Source organism: Chiloscyllium punctatum, chromosome 46, assembly GCF_047496795.1.
Source record: "Chiloscyllium punctatum isolate Juve2018m chromosome 46, sChiPun1.3, whole genome shotgun sequence".
NCBI lineage: Eukaryota > Metazoa > Chordata > Chondrichthyes > Orectolobiformes > Hemiscylliidae > Chiloscyllium > Chiloscyllium punctatum.
Window position 1 is genome coordinate 17,575,465 of NC_092784.1, and position 17,959 is coordinate 17,593,423.

The following is a 17,959-nucleotide window of genomic DNA, read 5'->3' on the forward strand; positions in this document are numbered from 1 at the left end:
GCCCATAGTGCTCAGGGATGTGTAGGGTAGGTGGTTTAGTCATGGAAAATGCAGGATTACATGGTTAGGGTCGGGGGACAGTGATGGGTGGGATGCCATTCAATGGGCCAGTGTGGACTCAATGGACAGAATGTCCTGCTTCCACACTGTAGAGGTTCTATGACAATGACAAGTTTGGACTAGATAAACACACTGTGGATATCTACATGTTCCATGCTCCTCAAGGTCTTGCATATTTCAATAAGATCACGTCTCATTCCAAGAATATTCCATTAAAACCTTTATAATATCAGCCCTTCATCTCTGGAATACGGAAAGTGAAACATCTCTGAACTGCTTCCAATTAATTATATCTTTTCTCTGGTAAGGAGATTAAAAAAAACCTCACACCCCAGATGAGGTTATTTATTATTTTCTTAGTTTCGTGTGACTTTTGATATCTCTTCCCGCAGAGCATTGGAGGCAGAGATATTGAATATTTTTGAGGCACAGACAGAAGGTTCGTCGATAACAATTGAGTCAAGGATTATTGGGCAGGATTGTGCAGTGTGGGGGAAATGCTGGCAGTAGTACAAAATGACACAGATCCAAAACACCCAGGAACATATTGCAAAACAAACGGGAAGGTAGATAAATAAAATAAATGCAAAATTGATAGAATAGAGTTCCAAAGGACTATGGGGCTGCTCTGTCATGAGAGAGAGAGACCACTCGTGGTGGCTTAACCTGAGGGTCAGCACACCTTAGGTGTTGGGGTGAGGTTGAGGGAGCGTCCTCTTCATGGTAACCTCTGCCAGTGTTGGAAATTGAACCTGTGCTGGTATCTTCCCTCTGCATCACAAACCATCCAACCAAATCAGTGGGAGTCTGTGTAACTGTTACAGACAGAAACAGCCACAGACAAAGGACAATAGAAACTTTCAAAACAAGGGTAAACGGTACGATTCAGATAACGGTCAAGATAATGGTTGAGGATAAAAATGATTTCGGCTCGAAATTGTATCTTATAACGAGATAAGAATTTAGAAGCTGTCTTTGGTTCAATAAAATAAGGTGAGACAAGTGAAATAACCAGAATACTAATTGTTATTTCTTACCGATAACCATAAAAGAAGTGTAGATTTTGGTCAGGCTGTGTAAAATGAGGTTATCATTATAGAAAAATATACAACTGATGGAATATATTGATTGGCGTGTCAGTCCCCGTGGGAAAAGCCCTCGAACAGACACTTGAAGAAAACCGGGGTAAAAGTGCCTGAGTGTCGTCTGGTCAGTGACAGGAACTCAGGGCTTTGAATAACTGAAAGTTCCTGAAACATAGAGCTGAGAAACCATCAAATAAGACGCAATATCATTATATGCTAAAGCACATTTGAAGGTTTGATTGGCCACATGATGGATTTTAATTGTATGCGATTTATAGACAATAGACAATAGACAATAGACAATAGATGCAGGAGTAGGCCATTCTGCCCTTCGAGCCTGCACCGCCATTCAATATGATCATGGCTGATCATTCCTAATTAGTATCCTGTTCCAGCCTTATCTCCATACCCCTTGACTCCACTATCTTTAAGAGCTCTATCCAATTCTTTCTTAAAAGAATCCAGAGACTGGGCCTCCACTGCCCTCTGGGGCAGAGCATTCCACACAGCCACCACTCTCTGTGTGAAGTAGTTTCTCCTCATCTCTGTCCTAAATGGTCTACCCCGCATTTTTAAGTTGTGTCCTCTGGTTCGGCACTCCCCCATCAACGGAAATATGTTCCCTCCTGCCAGAGTGTCCAGTCCTTTCATAAGCCTATACGTTTCAATCAGATCCCCTCTCAGTCTTCTAAACTCAAGGGTATACAAGCCCAGTCGCTTCAGTCTTTCCGTGTAAGGCAATCCTGCCATTCCAGGAATTGACCTCGTGAACCTACGCTGCACTCCCTCAATAGCCAGAATGTCTTTCCTCAAATTTGGAGACCAGAACTGTACACAGTACTCCAGGTGTGGTCTCACCAGGGCCCTGTACAGCTGCAGAAGCACCTCTTTGCTTCTATACTCAATCCCTCTTGTTATGAAGGCCAGCATGCTATTAGCCTTCTTCACGACCTGCTGTACCTGCATGCTTGCCTTCATTGACTGGTGGACAAGAACACCCAGATCTCTCTGAACAGCCCCTTTACCTAATTTGATACCATTGAGGTAGTAATCTGCCTTCCTGTTCTTGCCACCAAAGTGGATAACCAGACATTTATCCACATTAAACTGCAACTGCCATGCATCTGCCCACTCACCTAACTTGTCCAGGTCACCCTGTAATCCCCTAACATCCTCATCACATTTCACCCTACCACCTAGCTTTGTGTCATCAGCAAATTTGCTAATGTTATTGCTGATACCATCTTCTATATCATTTACATATATTGTAAAAAGCTGCGGTCCCAGCACGGATCCCTGCGGTACCCCACTGGTCACTGCCTGCCGTTTCGAAATGGAGCCATTAATCACTACCCTTTGTTTCCTATTAGCCAACCAATTCTCTATCCAATCTAGTACTTTGCCCCCAATCCCGTGCGCCCTAATTTTACTCACTAACCTCTTGTGTGGGACTTTATCAAAAGCTTTCTTAAAGTCCAGGTACACTACATCCACTGGATCTCCCTCGTCCATCTTCCGAGTTACATCCTCAAAAAATTCAAGAAGATTAGTCAAGCATGATTTCCCCTTCATAAATCCATGCTGACTCTGTCCTATCCTCTTACTATTATCCAGATGTGCCGTAATTTCATCCTTTATAATAGACTCCAGCATCTTTCCCACCACTGAGGTCAGACTAACTGGTCTATAATTTCCTGCTTTCTCCCGCCCACCCTTCTTAAAAAGTGGCACAACATTAGCCGCCCTCCAATCCTCAGGAACCAACCCCGATTCTATTGAACTCTGGAAAATAATCACCAGCGCATCCACGATTTCCCGAGCCACCTCCTTCAGTACCCTGGGATGCAGGCCATCAGGTCCCGGAGACTTATCAACCTTCAGACCTAACAGTCTCTCCAACACCAAATCCTGGCAAATAGAAATTCCCTTAAGTTCAGGTCCTTCAGCCACTGTTACCTCAGGGAGATTGCTTGTGTCTTCCCCAGTGAACACAGATCTGAAGTACCCATTTAATTCCTCTGCCATTTCTTCGTTCCCAGTAATATATTCCCCTGCTTCTGTCTTCAAGGGCCCAATTTTTGTCCTAACCATTTTTTTGCCTTGGACATACCTAAAAAAGCTTTTACTATCCTCCTTTATATTCTTGGCCAGTTTACCTTCGTACCTCATTTTTTCTCTGCGTATTTCCTTCTTACTAATCCTCTGTTGTTCTTTAAAAGATGATTTGAATAACATACATCTCTACTCCTTCCTTTTTTGTTACATACTGGTTCATTGACATTTTCCTGAAAACGGAAATTACTTGGAACATTTTCTGGAACATCCCATAATCGGCATTCTCCAGAATATTCTATCACCATGTGAGAGTATTGGAAAGGCGAGAGAGAAAGAGAGAAAGAGGAAAGGCGCTGCATGCAGCAGTGAGAGTGGTGGAGCGTGAGCCTTGTTCGAGTATGTGCTATAACAGATATGCAGTGTTTATAGCATGGGGGTAAAGTGGAGAGAGAGAGAGAGAGAGAGAGAGAGAGAGAGAGAGAGAAGGTGTTGCATGCAGCAGTGAGAGTGTTGGATCATGAGCCTTGTTCGGGGGTAGATGCTGTAGCAGATTTTAATGAGTGTGCGGGAGCAGAGAGTAGACGGTGCCCCTTATCCTGGCAGAATGGGGAAGGTTATTGATGCCTGTCCTGTATTGTTGGACATTTCTTCAGAACGCAGATCCTGCACTGAGCTGGGTGGTGAGCTCACACCACTGTGTAGGGCAGCTCCAAACTGAGAAAGCTGAACCGTTTGCCCATTGGCTTTTTAAAGATGGTACCAGTGCCATGGATCACAGAATATCCATGGGGCATCCAAGCGATGGTGTTTACCTCCAGCCATGAAGGGTGGGAGAATTAGGCTTGCATTGAATGATAGGGACAACGTGGGATGGGGTGGGTAGTTAATGAGGTGAGTTTGATAAGATAGCACCAGGAATCTAACTCGGCCTCGTACAGATAATCCCTCGCTGAGATAATTTATTGTTAGTGTCTGCCCAATGAGTTGAAGAATCTGCTAACTCCATTACCAGTTACAAAGCTGAAGAACAAATGCTCACCCAAAAGTCTCCATCATCCGAACTCATACAAATATCCTCTTCACCCATTATTACTGTGAATACTGGCTCACGTTGCAGGATGCTGTCAAAATACCTTCATTTCAGCATTCTGAAACCTGTGATCTTCCATGAAATTGTCTCTCAATCTGCCTTTCCCTTTATTCCCCCAAATTATTTTGTTTGTTGATATTTAAACTGAATCCCCCGCCATCTCTCTCTGGCAGAGATGTTCACACCCACAACACCCCCTTGTCATGGCACAATGGACAGACGGAGCTGTAAATGGATGAGAGCTGCACATCCTGTCACTTCCAGCATGGGCTGCAAGTTTCCTCACTCTGGGCAGTGATCTAACACAGTATTACTGAGCAATGTACTGGAGTGGTGAAAACAGCTGCCTTGACCGTAACTGCTCCAGGTTTACAGATCCATTCACTGCACAGATTCCCATACTGTACAGATGCCTTGTCTACGTCTATAGAGCAAGACGCTAGTGTGGGTTGCATATCACCCCATGCTGGACAGACCGTTTCGTCAGTATTTCTGAATCAGTGCATCGGTGTGTACTGTACTGCTCCACGTGTTGAACAGATGGCTAGTGGACTGGAGAGACATGTGCTATATTCCATCCTGGACTGATTGCTGGGTTGTACTGAACCTGGTCTGCACAGTGCTCCATATTGAGGAGATATCTCATCTGGGCTTATACGGTCTGGACTGGATCTGTGAGGTGGATTAACAACGTGATATAATTCCTGACAGAGCTATCACTCCTTCAGCATGGCGCATTCCGCTGTTAAATCCTGTGTTTCTGCAACATGTTGTTCATTAAGTAATTAGCCAATTAAAAGGTGATTATCTGTGCTTTTTGTTATGGACCTGAGCAGACACATCTCAAAATGTATGATGAAGGTAGTCTTGACCGGAACATTTTTTAAATTTAATGATAAATGTGAGGTGCTATGTTTCAGATGCAATTCGTTTGGTCAAAACATCCGATATTAAGCAAAACACAATTCATTCAAATACTGCCGACAAAATACAAAAAAAAAAGCTGAATAAAAGTTTGTTTACCTACTAAACAATAACTGTCCCAATATGGTAACATCCTATAAACACACACTTGTCAAAAAACAAATTCAGGAAACAGATTGTCTCACATGCAGTTCTCCAATATTGGAGGAAAGAACATCAAAAGACAATTCTGAGAGAAATCTCAGAGAGAGTGTAGCAGCCGAGAGGGATTTACAGCCTTCCAATCCTGCTGAGACACCAGAAATAACTGTAGAAAGGTACAACGAAGAATCCTGGTTCTCTGACAGCTTGACCTTTACTTCACAGGTCCAGGCCGCAGCTGCAAGGACCACAAGGAATGGACTGTATCTACACTGTTTATGACACTGTAGGAGCCTCTCAAAAATGTCTAACCCCACCTAAGCCGTTAAATGATGGTAAGATAAATGTCAAAGTTAAACATAAATAAATAAAACGAAAGGATGCGGGAGGCCTGGTTATCAGACACAGACGACCTTGGGATCCCAGCAATTCCGACCCTGCCACAACATAGTAGGATCATCGAGCTAGTGGATAGAAAGCATAATCTCTCTGCCTCACCTCTAACTTTACAATTGGAGATGATGCTATTAGCCCAATAGTCAGTGATGTCAACATCCCAACCAGACCAAGTATTATTGTGACTTATAAGGATTGTAGGGAAAGGGTTAACTGGAGCTGTTTGTACATTGATTGTGATTGATGTCCGTCTCCATGGATATTAACTGTGTCATTGGAGGGTTTCCCTCTTCTATTAGTAAGGGGCTTCCTTCAAACTGTTATTCCATAGTATTAGCGGCAGCGTCATCCTCAAGATGATTGGGATCAGCAGCTACAGGGAGAGGGAGAGGAAGAGAATCTTAGAACAGCAGACTGGAAATTTCCAACAATGGATCAGAATCTGAGAACATTAGACTGAAATGTTCCAACAATGGACAGTAGTTTATGCTTGGGTCTATACTTGCTTTCTCAGGATTGGGCATGGTTAGAGTGGCGGATACGAACTGTAGTGATGATTATTCAAGCTAGTTACTATCCTATCCTCGCTATTATTAGTGTTCCGGGTAAGACTATCTCTGTCAATTCTATTAGCGATGGTGAAGGTTATTGCTATTTCTGTTATTTATATTTAACAAATACATAACCTGTTACCTTCAGTTTCAGTTACAAATTCCACTTCATTTCTATCAATTTCCGAATCCTCACTCATAAACATCTAAGAAAGAAAAAGACTGTTCAGACCTTCGATTTTTCCTTTTGTCCTGAACTGTTCTATATCTCTATATTTTCTCTGTTATCAAACCTGCCTACACCAACCACTATAATATCCCCAGTCTCCAGCTCTGCCTCAGTGCTGTTGCTGAATAAGCCATCATCTGCCGCCTTGTTAACTTCAGATTTTACAGCTCCAGTTCTTTTCTGAACACTCTTCAAGTTACAAATATTTTGACTACAAACTTGTACTTGTCTCTCCAGTTATTTCACAATAGGGACGTCATATCAGAATAATCATGTCACTGACCGTGTTATGACCCTAAAGGTATTGTTTCAAATTCTACCAGAACGAATGATAGAACTTAAATGCAAATGGCAACAATTGGAAAGAAACCACATTTTACAAACGGTAACCATAAACCACCAGGGTTTCTTTTATTATTTCACTGATAGCCTTTGTTAAGAAACTAAGTGTGACAAAAAACGTTTGGTTCTATATTGTCTTGACAAATGGTCTCGCAGTCACCGGCAATTAGTGATGCATGGCAAATGCTGCCCTTGCCAGTGATGTGGGCATCTCGTGAAACAACAGAATTAAAGGTGAAATAAACCAAGGAACTGTGGATGATGGAGATCTGAAATAAAATTCCCCAGCGTCTGAAAATATTGGAGAATCTAAGCAAGCATGGCAGCCTCTGTCAGCAGAAAAACCGATAAATTTTCGAATCTAGTGACCCTATATCACAACTGAAAGCAACTGGAAAGTAATGTTATTTATAACAGGGATGGTCGGATGTGTGAGGGGGAGGTTAGTTGAATGGAAGTTGAAATGCCCGGCGAGAAAGAGACAGAGAGAGAGAGAGAAATGAAAAGCAAACATAGGAACTGCTGATGATGAACCACAAGGAAAATAACATGGAGCTTATTCTAAAATTTCCCCTTTTCCCGTATTCCTGAATATCATGTGAATTTAGATGTGTCCCTGTTTACATTGAGTTATATTCCCTCTGTCTTTCTTCTCTGACTGTGATGATCAACTCCATCGGCAATACTGGTGTCACTCTTATAGTTGCTGAGATACAAAGGAACGGAATGTCACACTGTCAACTGATTTTTTTGGAGAAGGGAACTGTAACTGTAGGGCTGTGCAGAGATGTAACCGTTTTATCCTGCTAAGAACAGAAACATTTTTAGCACTGAATGGGTGCACTGTGTGTGGGGATTTGGCTTGCTCCAGTAATTACAGAGTAAAGAAACGTTTTGTGGACGCTTTTCACGGTTTGTGTTATCAGCTGCTCCATCCATTCCGAGAGAGCCAAGGGTATGGTGACCCCACTCTGGACGAGATATGAACACTGCATTTACAGAGTGTTCTGGGTTCATGGTAAACCCATGGAATCGTGGCTACACAGAAGGGAAGCTCTGTACACAGGGAGGACCAGGGCACTGCATGTTCCTACCAGGAATTTCCAGGACCATTTGCCTACGCTGGACCAATTCCAAGTGTAAAATGTGAAACCAGTTTCTTTTAAAAATGGGGTGGTCACTGAGCTGTGACCCCTCCTCCAAACTCACAGCAGGGACAGGACTGTGCTGACACTAACCATGAAGTGAACTGGATTGATTCTGGAACTTTCCAGGCAGAGTGGGTGACATATCCATCACCATGAATTGTATTGGATTGAGTCTGGACCTTTCCAGGCAAGAGTGAGCGACATATCCAGAGTCCAGTCCTCCGATATACCACTAGCTGATAGAAGCCACCTGCCTGCTGAGAGGAATACATTGGTTCTGTCTCCACAGAAGAAGGTGCAGAAATGAACTTCCAGAAATACTAGGGAACAGGGGCCCTGGTGAAAATGAGGGGCTGCACGAAATTAAACTTAATGAAGAGTGTGTCTTTGAAAATCTAATCGAATTGAAGATTGGTATGTTGCTGGAACTGATGAGCTACATCCCCAAGTATTGAGGAGGTGGCAACAGAGCTAGTGAAAGAAGTACTGACTATTCGTCAATTCTGGTGAGATTCTGGAAAGGTCCTGCAGACTGGAATACAGCTATTGCAAACTGAAACATTTCAAACAGGATTGAGAGGGCAAACAGAAAACTAAATAGCTTGATGTCAGCTGTGAGAAAAACATTGTAACCTTTTATAAGTAATGTGACAACTCGATACTTGAAAATAATGATATGATTTGGTAGGGTCAACCTAGATTCAGGAAAAGAAAAGAATCTTTGATAAACTAGCTGTAGTTTGTGGAGATTGTCCGTTGTGACATCGAAAATTGAAAATCAGTGGGGGTACAGGATTTGATTTTTCAGAAAACGTTTGACACGTTTGAATACTAGTGAGTGGGAAATGTTAGGGCCCATGGGTAGATAAGGGTGGAACATACAGAATAGAACAAAAATTGGATAATGGTCAAAATGAAGAGAGTAGTGTTTTACTCTGGGTGGAAGGCTTGTGGGGTATCAGAAGGCTCAATGCTTGGGAAATAGCTGTTGGCAAGGTATGACAGGATTGAATGGGAACAACGAATATAACGATTCTCTTTTAAATGATGAAAGGTTGGGAAGTTCTGTTGTTGAAAAGGACCTGGATGTCCTTGATTATAACTCACTAACAGAATTCAGATGGGACAATAAGTAATTATAACTGGAAATGATATCTGGTCTTACATGTAAAATACTTGTAGTACCACAGTAAATATACCTTACTCAATGGGAGTGTTGTGTTGAAAGAGAATTTTGTTTATTATGTACAGACTGAACTTACTTCATAATTAATGATCGCCACGTCACCGAGACAGTGCAAAGGAGTTTCACCAGACTGAACCCGAGCATGATGATACCATCGGGAGAGAGCGCGGTAACTATATGGTTAACCTGTAGCACTGTGAGAGAATGTGAAGGTGAAACTTCACGGTTATGGACGGACACTCATTTTGTCCCAAGCAGCCATCGATAAGGTGAGAAATGTCGTACTTTCCATAGGATGCTCGATTCCCAATAGTTTATGTGCCAGTGCATAGACCTCATTTCGATTAACAGAGAGGTACAGGCTCCGAATGAACTCAGAACACTGTAATGCACAGTTACCGTGTGACGCTCCAGTCAAAGTTAAATTGTCCATAATCCTGTCAGCAGCTATAATATCTTCATTCTGAAACAGTTAGCCATTTCCCACCAGTTTCTGAATTCCAGAGAGAACATAGGACTGCTCTCTCAGCGATGGAAGATGCCTTTGAGACTCATTATAAACAATTCCTTCATTCCCACTGCAGAAAGGCATGCTAGCAAAACACGGATGGACTATGAATAATGAAGCCACGAGCAATGACATCGAACAGTCCATCTGTGCAGTCCCTGCTCCATTTGTATGCAAATGGACACCTTCCCGTTCCAGCATTAGTGACTTGAGAAGCTGAATGACCTTTTCCTGTTCCTTTGTAAGTCACTTGGGGTGTGAAATGGTCACTTTCTGATCCTGTGCAAGTGACATGTGGGAGTGAGCAGATTCCTTGTCTTCCTGTGTAACGGCAGGGGGGACTGAATGGACTGTCCCTCTTCTTGTCCTGTAGTTTTGATGGGCTAAATGCCTTTCCCATATTCCTGTGAAGCCAGATTGAAGTACTGAGTGAACTCCTCCGTTTACTGTGGAAATGTGCAGCGCTGTTTCAAGAATGTTACCGAGACTTTAACTGCACGGGCTTGAACGTTGTCTCAGTCCTGTTGCACATGGACACAGGCTGCATCAGGAGGTCAGCGATGATGAAGCTTTCTGAATATTGTGTCACAAACAGTAAATATTTCCACTTCTAATCGATGTGGACTCAAGGGGATGAATGGCCTGCGTCCTCACAGCAGGGATTCCCCGCTGACAAACTGGAGATGCCTGGGATGAGGGAGCTAAAGTGAGGATCTCCTGCAGATGTGTCCTATGGCTGAGATGATTGATGACCACCGATGATAAATATGTTCTCTTGTGCTGTGAATGACTCCAAACAGCGGAGAGATCGCAATGGATTCTGATGAAGTGCATTTTTGCTCAGGCTCCTTGATGTCATCGTCATTTAAATACTGCCTTGATATCAGGGCCAGTCGCTCTTCGCGAAGCTCTTTTATTCACCTCTGTCGCTCATATCAATGTGCCATGGTGTAGGAGCAGGCTTGTGCTTCAAACAGAAGGTACTGAATGTCACGAATTCTGTATTCCAAAGAGTCAGAGGAGCTATAGCAGTATGTGGCCTCCAACTGCTTCTGTCTAACAAGTTGGAGGGTCTGAATGGAACATCAGAACATCGGACTCAGGAACAAGGTTAGATCATTAGACGCTATGAACCTTCTTTCCCAGGCGCTAAGATTGTGGATGATCAGGTAGTGGTGTCAGCTACACTCTCCTGTCTGTATCCCATTATCCATGACTCAATCTCAGTCAAATAGTTAACGTACTCAATTTGAATAAATGTGAACAAAGAGGCACCACATACCTCTGAGGAAGAGAATTCCCACTCAAAAGGCCCTTTCAGAATTTCTCACCATCTGTCTTACAGTGTCGTAGAGCAGGAAACCCTGTCCATATAAAACAGACATCACAATCTGATCTCAACACATGTGCCAGAATTAGACCATTATCCCTCTGAATTCTTCCTATTAATAATCACATCCAGATTTCTCTTAAATGTTGTAACTCTACCAGCCTCCATCACTTTTTTTGACATCTCATTCCATATACACATCACAGTCTGCGTGAAAATGTTGTCCCTTTACTAACTTTCTCCTCTAACCTTAAGCCTTTGTCCTATTGTTTTGGAATCCCCTATCCTGGGAAAAAAAAACTTTGGCTAGTCAGATTATCCATGTTCCTCATGATTTTATAAACCTCGAGAATGTCAGGCCTCAGGCTCCGCTGCTCCAGAGCAAACAATCCCCAGTCTATCCACCCTCTCCTTGTACCTCAACACCTCCATGCCCGGCAATATCCTTGTAAAGCTTTTCTGCACCCTCTCAAGCATGACATCCTTCCTGAAGCAGAGCGAACTGAATTAAACACAGTGTTCTAAATGTGTCGTCACCAACATCTTGCCGAGTCATAACATGATCTCCCAACTCGCATATTAAATGCACTGATCAATAAAAGCAAGCATACCAAACCCCTTCTGCACCACCCTGTCTACCCGTGACTCCACTTCTAAGGAACTGTAAGCCCGCACACTTTTGTTCAATAATACTCCCCAGGGCCCCACCATTAATTGTATAAATCCTACCCAGTTTTAGCCTAACAAAATGCAACACCTCACATTTATCGAAATGGCCCATCTGGTCAAGGTCCCATTGTATTCTGAGATAAATTTTGCAAGCCACTGCACCTCCAATTTTAATGCAATCTGTAAACAATAAACAGGCAAATATTCACATTCAAATCATTTATATAAATAATGAAAAGCAGTGAATTCAGCACTGCTCCTGTGGCACATCGCTGGTCAAAGGGCTCCAGTCTGAAAAGCAGTCCTCTACCAACCTCTGTCTCCTACCTTCACTCTAATTTTGTATTGAATTGGTTAGCTTATCTTGGATCTGGTAATGACCCAACCTTACTAACTTGTCTGTCATGCGGATTCCTGTCGAATGCTTTGCTGAAGTCTGCATGGACAGCATCTACCACACTGCCATTACAATTGTCCTTGTCACCGCTTTACAAAACGCAATCAACTTTGTTAGAAATCATTTCTCATGCACAAAGCCATGTTGACTATCCTTCTTCAGGTGTTGCATTTGCAAATGTATGCAAATCCAAACACTCTCAATGCTCTCCAAAAACATGACCGCCAATGACGTCAGGCTCACTGAACTATAATTCAGGAGATTATTCCCTTTCCTCGTTCCATGCTTCCGCTGCTCACTGCAAATGTTAATAGACCCAGGTTGGTGATATGACCAACAATATAGGTCTCAGACTGGGTCAGTGTTAGGAACAAGTCAGGCAGGATTCTTTATCTGCTAAAATTAGCAAGTTTATGACACAAACAAAGCTACTCAAACTACAATGGAAAGATTAATGACACAGTTTCGATATTGTAAACCTGTGCACCGATGTTTCCTTTTCGAAAAATATTGACAAATGCACACATTTGATGACAAACTGAAAAATAAAATCTCTGTAGAGCGTTAACTTGAAAGAACTTTGACTAGATATTAATTGAACCCGTGACAAAAGGAAACATGAGTGAGGAGTTTTCAGCCCACACACGTTGGTGAGAGGTGGAACGCGGAGGGTGAGGGAACAATAGGCCGTTCCTTCTCGTGAAGATTACAATTTCTCCCTCTCTGAGTTGAATCACGCAATAACGTTATACGGCCCCAAACTGGACCAAATGAGGTCTCTTTGAACAGTGACTGAACTGTACGACTCCAGCACATTCCCTGCTCCATGTAGGTATATCGCTGATGCTGTTGGACACCCAACTATTTCTTTCGGAATAAATAGTGCCATAGATTTGAAGATGTGTTTATGTATTCCCATATACTTTTAGAATACAACTTGTAATATGTTCACAATATCTGAATTTCAATGAATCCATCATATTGTTAAATTAGAAACTTAGTCTTATTCTCCCGTAAAAGATAAAATATTCATCAGCTATTCACTGGCTCAAAATCTTATATGGTCAATAAGAACATTTCTCATTCTCAGGCCTAAACTTCTAATAGTTCATAACATAATGTCTTCATCCCAAGAACGAGTAAAGAGAAACATTTTTCAAAAGATTCAAAAGCAATTTGTTTTCACGCCAGTGGAGTTACAACCACATGCAGTACATCAGATGTAGTCTCAGCAACGGCCTGTACCGATGCAGTAAATCATCCTTAAGATCAGACCGAATGCCCTGTGCAAATATAAAGTATTATTTCATTGAATTTTCGAATCACGTGCTGCATGTACAGACTAACTTGATGTGATTTATGTACCAGGACACACGGATCCCTTTGTACCACTGAGTTCTGCATTCTGCATCCAGATGTATACTTTACGGTTGATTTATGTTTCCTCCAAAACACAAACTTCTCATTACTCACATTGAACTGTTTTCTTTCTGGCGAAGGTTCACTCCCTGCTCTCCCCTGTCTATATCTCATTGTAGACGCTCTGCCTCAACTTGAAATCTTATGGAATGACTATCCTGGTGTATGAACAAACTGAGCTCCAATCCATACAGCCTCTTCATAAAAAATCATTAACCGAGATTTTAAACTGTTTAACAGCCTAGAAAGGTTGCATTGCCTCCTGCTATACTGTGTAGCGATTTTCGATTTGTTTCTCATCTCAGCGATTCTCCATTCAGGCCATTTAGAATACACTTGTAATACCACTTGTCAGGTGATCAGGTGGAGTTTGTATTGTCAATGATTCTGATCCCTGAGAGTTTGAAAGGTGAGCGCAGAATATAGACTAACATTTGGGGTGTCACTACTCAGTCAAAAATGCGATCTTTCAGATGCAGCGATAGAACCATTTGCAATATCAGGCATGTGCTGAGTTTTGACCATCAGACACTGAGGAGGGGGGAGAGTTCCTATTAGCCCGATGAACATGCGTCCCCTTCACAACACAACCAACAATCTTCATCATTAGTTTCATTTTTGGCTGTTGTGTTGAAAAATTGCCGCAGTCACCACACATTAAAAGAAGCGATTGTCTTTCACAGATGACCTTATAGAGATTTATAAAATCAGGAGGGGCATGGATAGGTTAAATAGGCAAGGTCTTTTCTCTGGGGTCAGGGAGTCCAAAACTAGAGGGCATAAGTTTAGTGTGAGAGAAGAATGATATAAAAGAGACCTAAGGTGCAACTTTTTCATGCAGAAGGTGGTACGTGTACGGAATGAGGTGCCAGAGGAAGTGGTTGAGGCTGGTACAATTGCACCTTTAAAAAGCCATCTGCATGGACACATGAAAAGGAGGGGTTTGGAGGGATGTGGCAGGTGGGACTAGATATGTTTGGGATACTAGGTCGGCATGGATGAGTTGGACTGAAAGGTCTGTTTCCCTGGTGTACATCTCTGTGACTCTATGACTCTATGCCCACAGTTCCCTGGGGATGAGAATACCACAGACAGCAAAGTCCTAAGGAGATAGGAACATCCTTACCTCAATTTTAAATTGTAGAACCTCCAAATTAAAAAGTGTATGAATCTCACAGCAAGTCAGCTTCTGTTTTTTGGAAAATTAGGGCACAACCAATAGGAAAGATATAGACCATTCAGCCCCTCAAACCTATCCCACATTTCCATTGACTCCGTTCAGTAAAGCATTTATCAAACTCAGCCTCCACGGTTCTCTTAGTTAGGCATTTCAGATAGTGTAAACCATAGAGTGTATGAAATTGGTGCAGAACTAGACTGTTAGTTCCATCACGTCTGATCTGTTGTTCAGTCATGGCTGACATGTTTCTCAACAAAATTCTCCAGTCTTCTCATTGTAACCTTGATCCCCTTATCAATCAAAACGCTTTATCTCTGTCTTAAAGGCAGAACTGTGTCTGTGTCTCTGTATATCTGTATGCGCGCGGGTGTTTTAGCTTATTGGCAGGAGGCAGAGGGTGGTGGAGGAAGGTTATCTTTTGGACTGGAGGCCTGTGACCAGTGGCGTTCCACAGGGATTGGTGCTGGATCCACTTTTGTTTGTCATTTATATCCATGATTGAGATGAAAATTATACAAAGAATGGTGAGCAAGTTTACAGATGACGCCAAGATTAGATATATGTAGTGGAAGGTGAAGAAGGTTACATAAGATTACGAAGAGATCATGATTAATTGCATCAATGAATCATAGAAATGTACAGCACAGAAACGGACCCGTTGGTCAAAATCATTTGTTGCAACCCGATGTCATTATTTAACTTAGTTTCATTTTCCAGACTTGTACCATATCCCTCTAAGCCCTTCAAATTCATGTCCCCATCCAGATGACTTTTGAATGTTGCAATTGGACCATCCTCCAACACTTCGTCTGGCACGTCTGTGTGAAAATGGTCCCTTTAGGTCCCTTTTAAATCTTGTCCATCTCACCTTAAATCTACGTCATCTAGTTGTGGACTTCTCTACGCTGGGCAAAGGTCCCTGACTATTCACCTTTTCCACGTTCTTCATGATTTTATAATCCTCTAGAATGTGCAAATGTGACTCCAATCAACACGAATATCTGTGTTCTCAGTCACTCTGGACCTACATTCTGAAAGTCAAGCCAGACACCTCTTCCTTATTCATCACATCACAATTCTAAAATCATTTTAACAACTTGTTCAGCCACATTAGAAACACACCTGTGCGATTTTTATCTTGACTTTTGGTCTCAGAGGTAGGGACACTATCACCACTAGTCAATAATCCCTAAAGCTGCAACATTATTCTCCTGTGTGTTTGTTCATCAGCCAGATTTGAAGTACTGTGACATACCTTCGTGACAGGCAGGGCTTCAATCCAGACCTTCTGGTCCATAGTAAGAGGCATTACCATGCAAGTCCAGGTATTGGAATATAACACAGAGCTCTGATTCAAAGGCATTGGTGTAACTCACTGCACAAGACTTAAACCATGCCCAGACTTTGGGTCACATTTTAAATGTTAGCTTTCAGCTCGGTGTGGATTCATTAAAATTTGATTCACTTTTTTTGAATTACATAATTAAAATAATTGCACTGTTAAACAGATGAAAGTTACTCACCTCAAATATAGGATGTTGAGGTTATGTGCTCTGCCTTCGAGATAAGCTATGCAGATGGTTAATTGCTTGGCTATGATTTCCATCTTAATGGCTATTATCTGATATCTGCAATATGAGGGAAAGACATCCTGCAGACACAGTCTGCACTATAAAGGGTCTGGAATAGAGATTTATTACTGGACACCAGAGACGAAGAAAGAGCATACTTTCTGGATCAAAAACACCAATCAATCTTTCCCGCCTTTACTGTGTGACTGCCTTCTTCTTAAAACCACGAAATGATCCAAGGCGGCTGATTACTGTCCAGCCCTTCCTCCCCGGTACTATCACTCACTGTGCTGAGGAGTGGTAGATTGATTTGAATTTCAATGAATGCAAAGTATCACAATTTGGTAAAACAAACAAGGAGAGGACATCTACAATTAAATGTTGGGTCATTGATAGCGTTGTAGAACAGAGAGATCGAGGTTCTGGTATATTTCTTTGAAGTTTGCATCATGTGTAGGCAGGGTGATTACCTTGCTGAACTTCATTTCTCAGACATTTGAGTACAGCAGGTGGAACATTATCTTCAGGTTGTGCAGGACATTCTCCTGAAGTCCTCTGTGTAGTTCTGGCCACCCAGTTACGTTTTGGACATTATTGAACCGGAGAGGGTTCAAAAAGGATTTACCAGGATATTGCTGGGAATGGAGTGTTTCAGTTATAAGGACCGTCTTGTTGGACTGGGAGCTTTTCCACTACAGCGTAGAAATTTGAGATCTTATCAACCTTATAGAGGTTTAAAAAAAAGGGGTATAGATAATGTTGAATGGCACGTGTCCTCTCCTTAGGGCGGTGGATTTCAAAACTAGCGGGTAATTTGAAGATGACAGGAGAAAGGTTTACAGAATATATATAGTGTCACAGAGCTGTCCAGCATGGAAACAGACTCTTCTATCCAACTCGACCCTGCCGACCACATGTCATTAACTAACGTAGTTTCATTTGCTAGCATTTGGCCCATATCCCCTAAACGCTTCTTATTCATGTGCCCATGCAGATGCCTTTTAAATGTTGTTATTGTAGCAGCCTCCACAACTTCCTTTGGCAGCTCGTTACATACACAGTACCCTCAATTTAAACCATTACCGTAAGATCCCTTTTAAGTCTTTCCCGTCTCACATTCAAACTATGCCCTCGAGCTTTGGAACGTACTACTCTAAGATCACCTCTCAACTGCTGGTGGTCCAGGCGAAAAAAAACCCGGCCTATTCGGCCTCTCCATCAATCTCAAAACCTCCAACCCTGGCAATATGTTTGTAAATCTTTTCTGAATCCTTTCAGTTTTCATACATCCTTCCTCTAAATTGCACAACGTATTCAATAGTGGCCTAACCAATGTTCTCTACTTCCGCAATATGACCTCCCAACTCTTATATTCAATGCACTGACCAACAGCGACAATCATATCAAAAACCTTCTTCACTATCCTATAAACCTGCGACTCCAATTTCAAAATACTATGAACCTGCACCCCAAGGTCTCCTTGTTTAGCAACACTCCCCAGGAACTTACCATTAATTGTATAAGCCAAGCCTTGAATTTCCTTTCCAAAATGCGGTACTTCACATTTATCTAAATTAAACTCCACCTGCCACTCCTCAACCCACTGATCCATCTGAGCAAGATCCTGTTATACTCTGAGGTACCATTTTTATCTGTCCACTGCACCTCCAATTTTGGT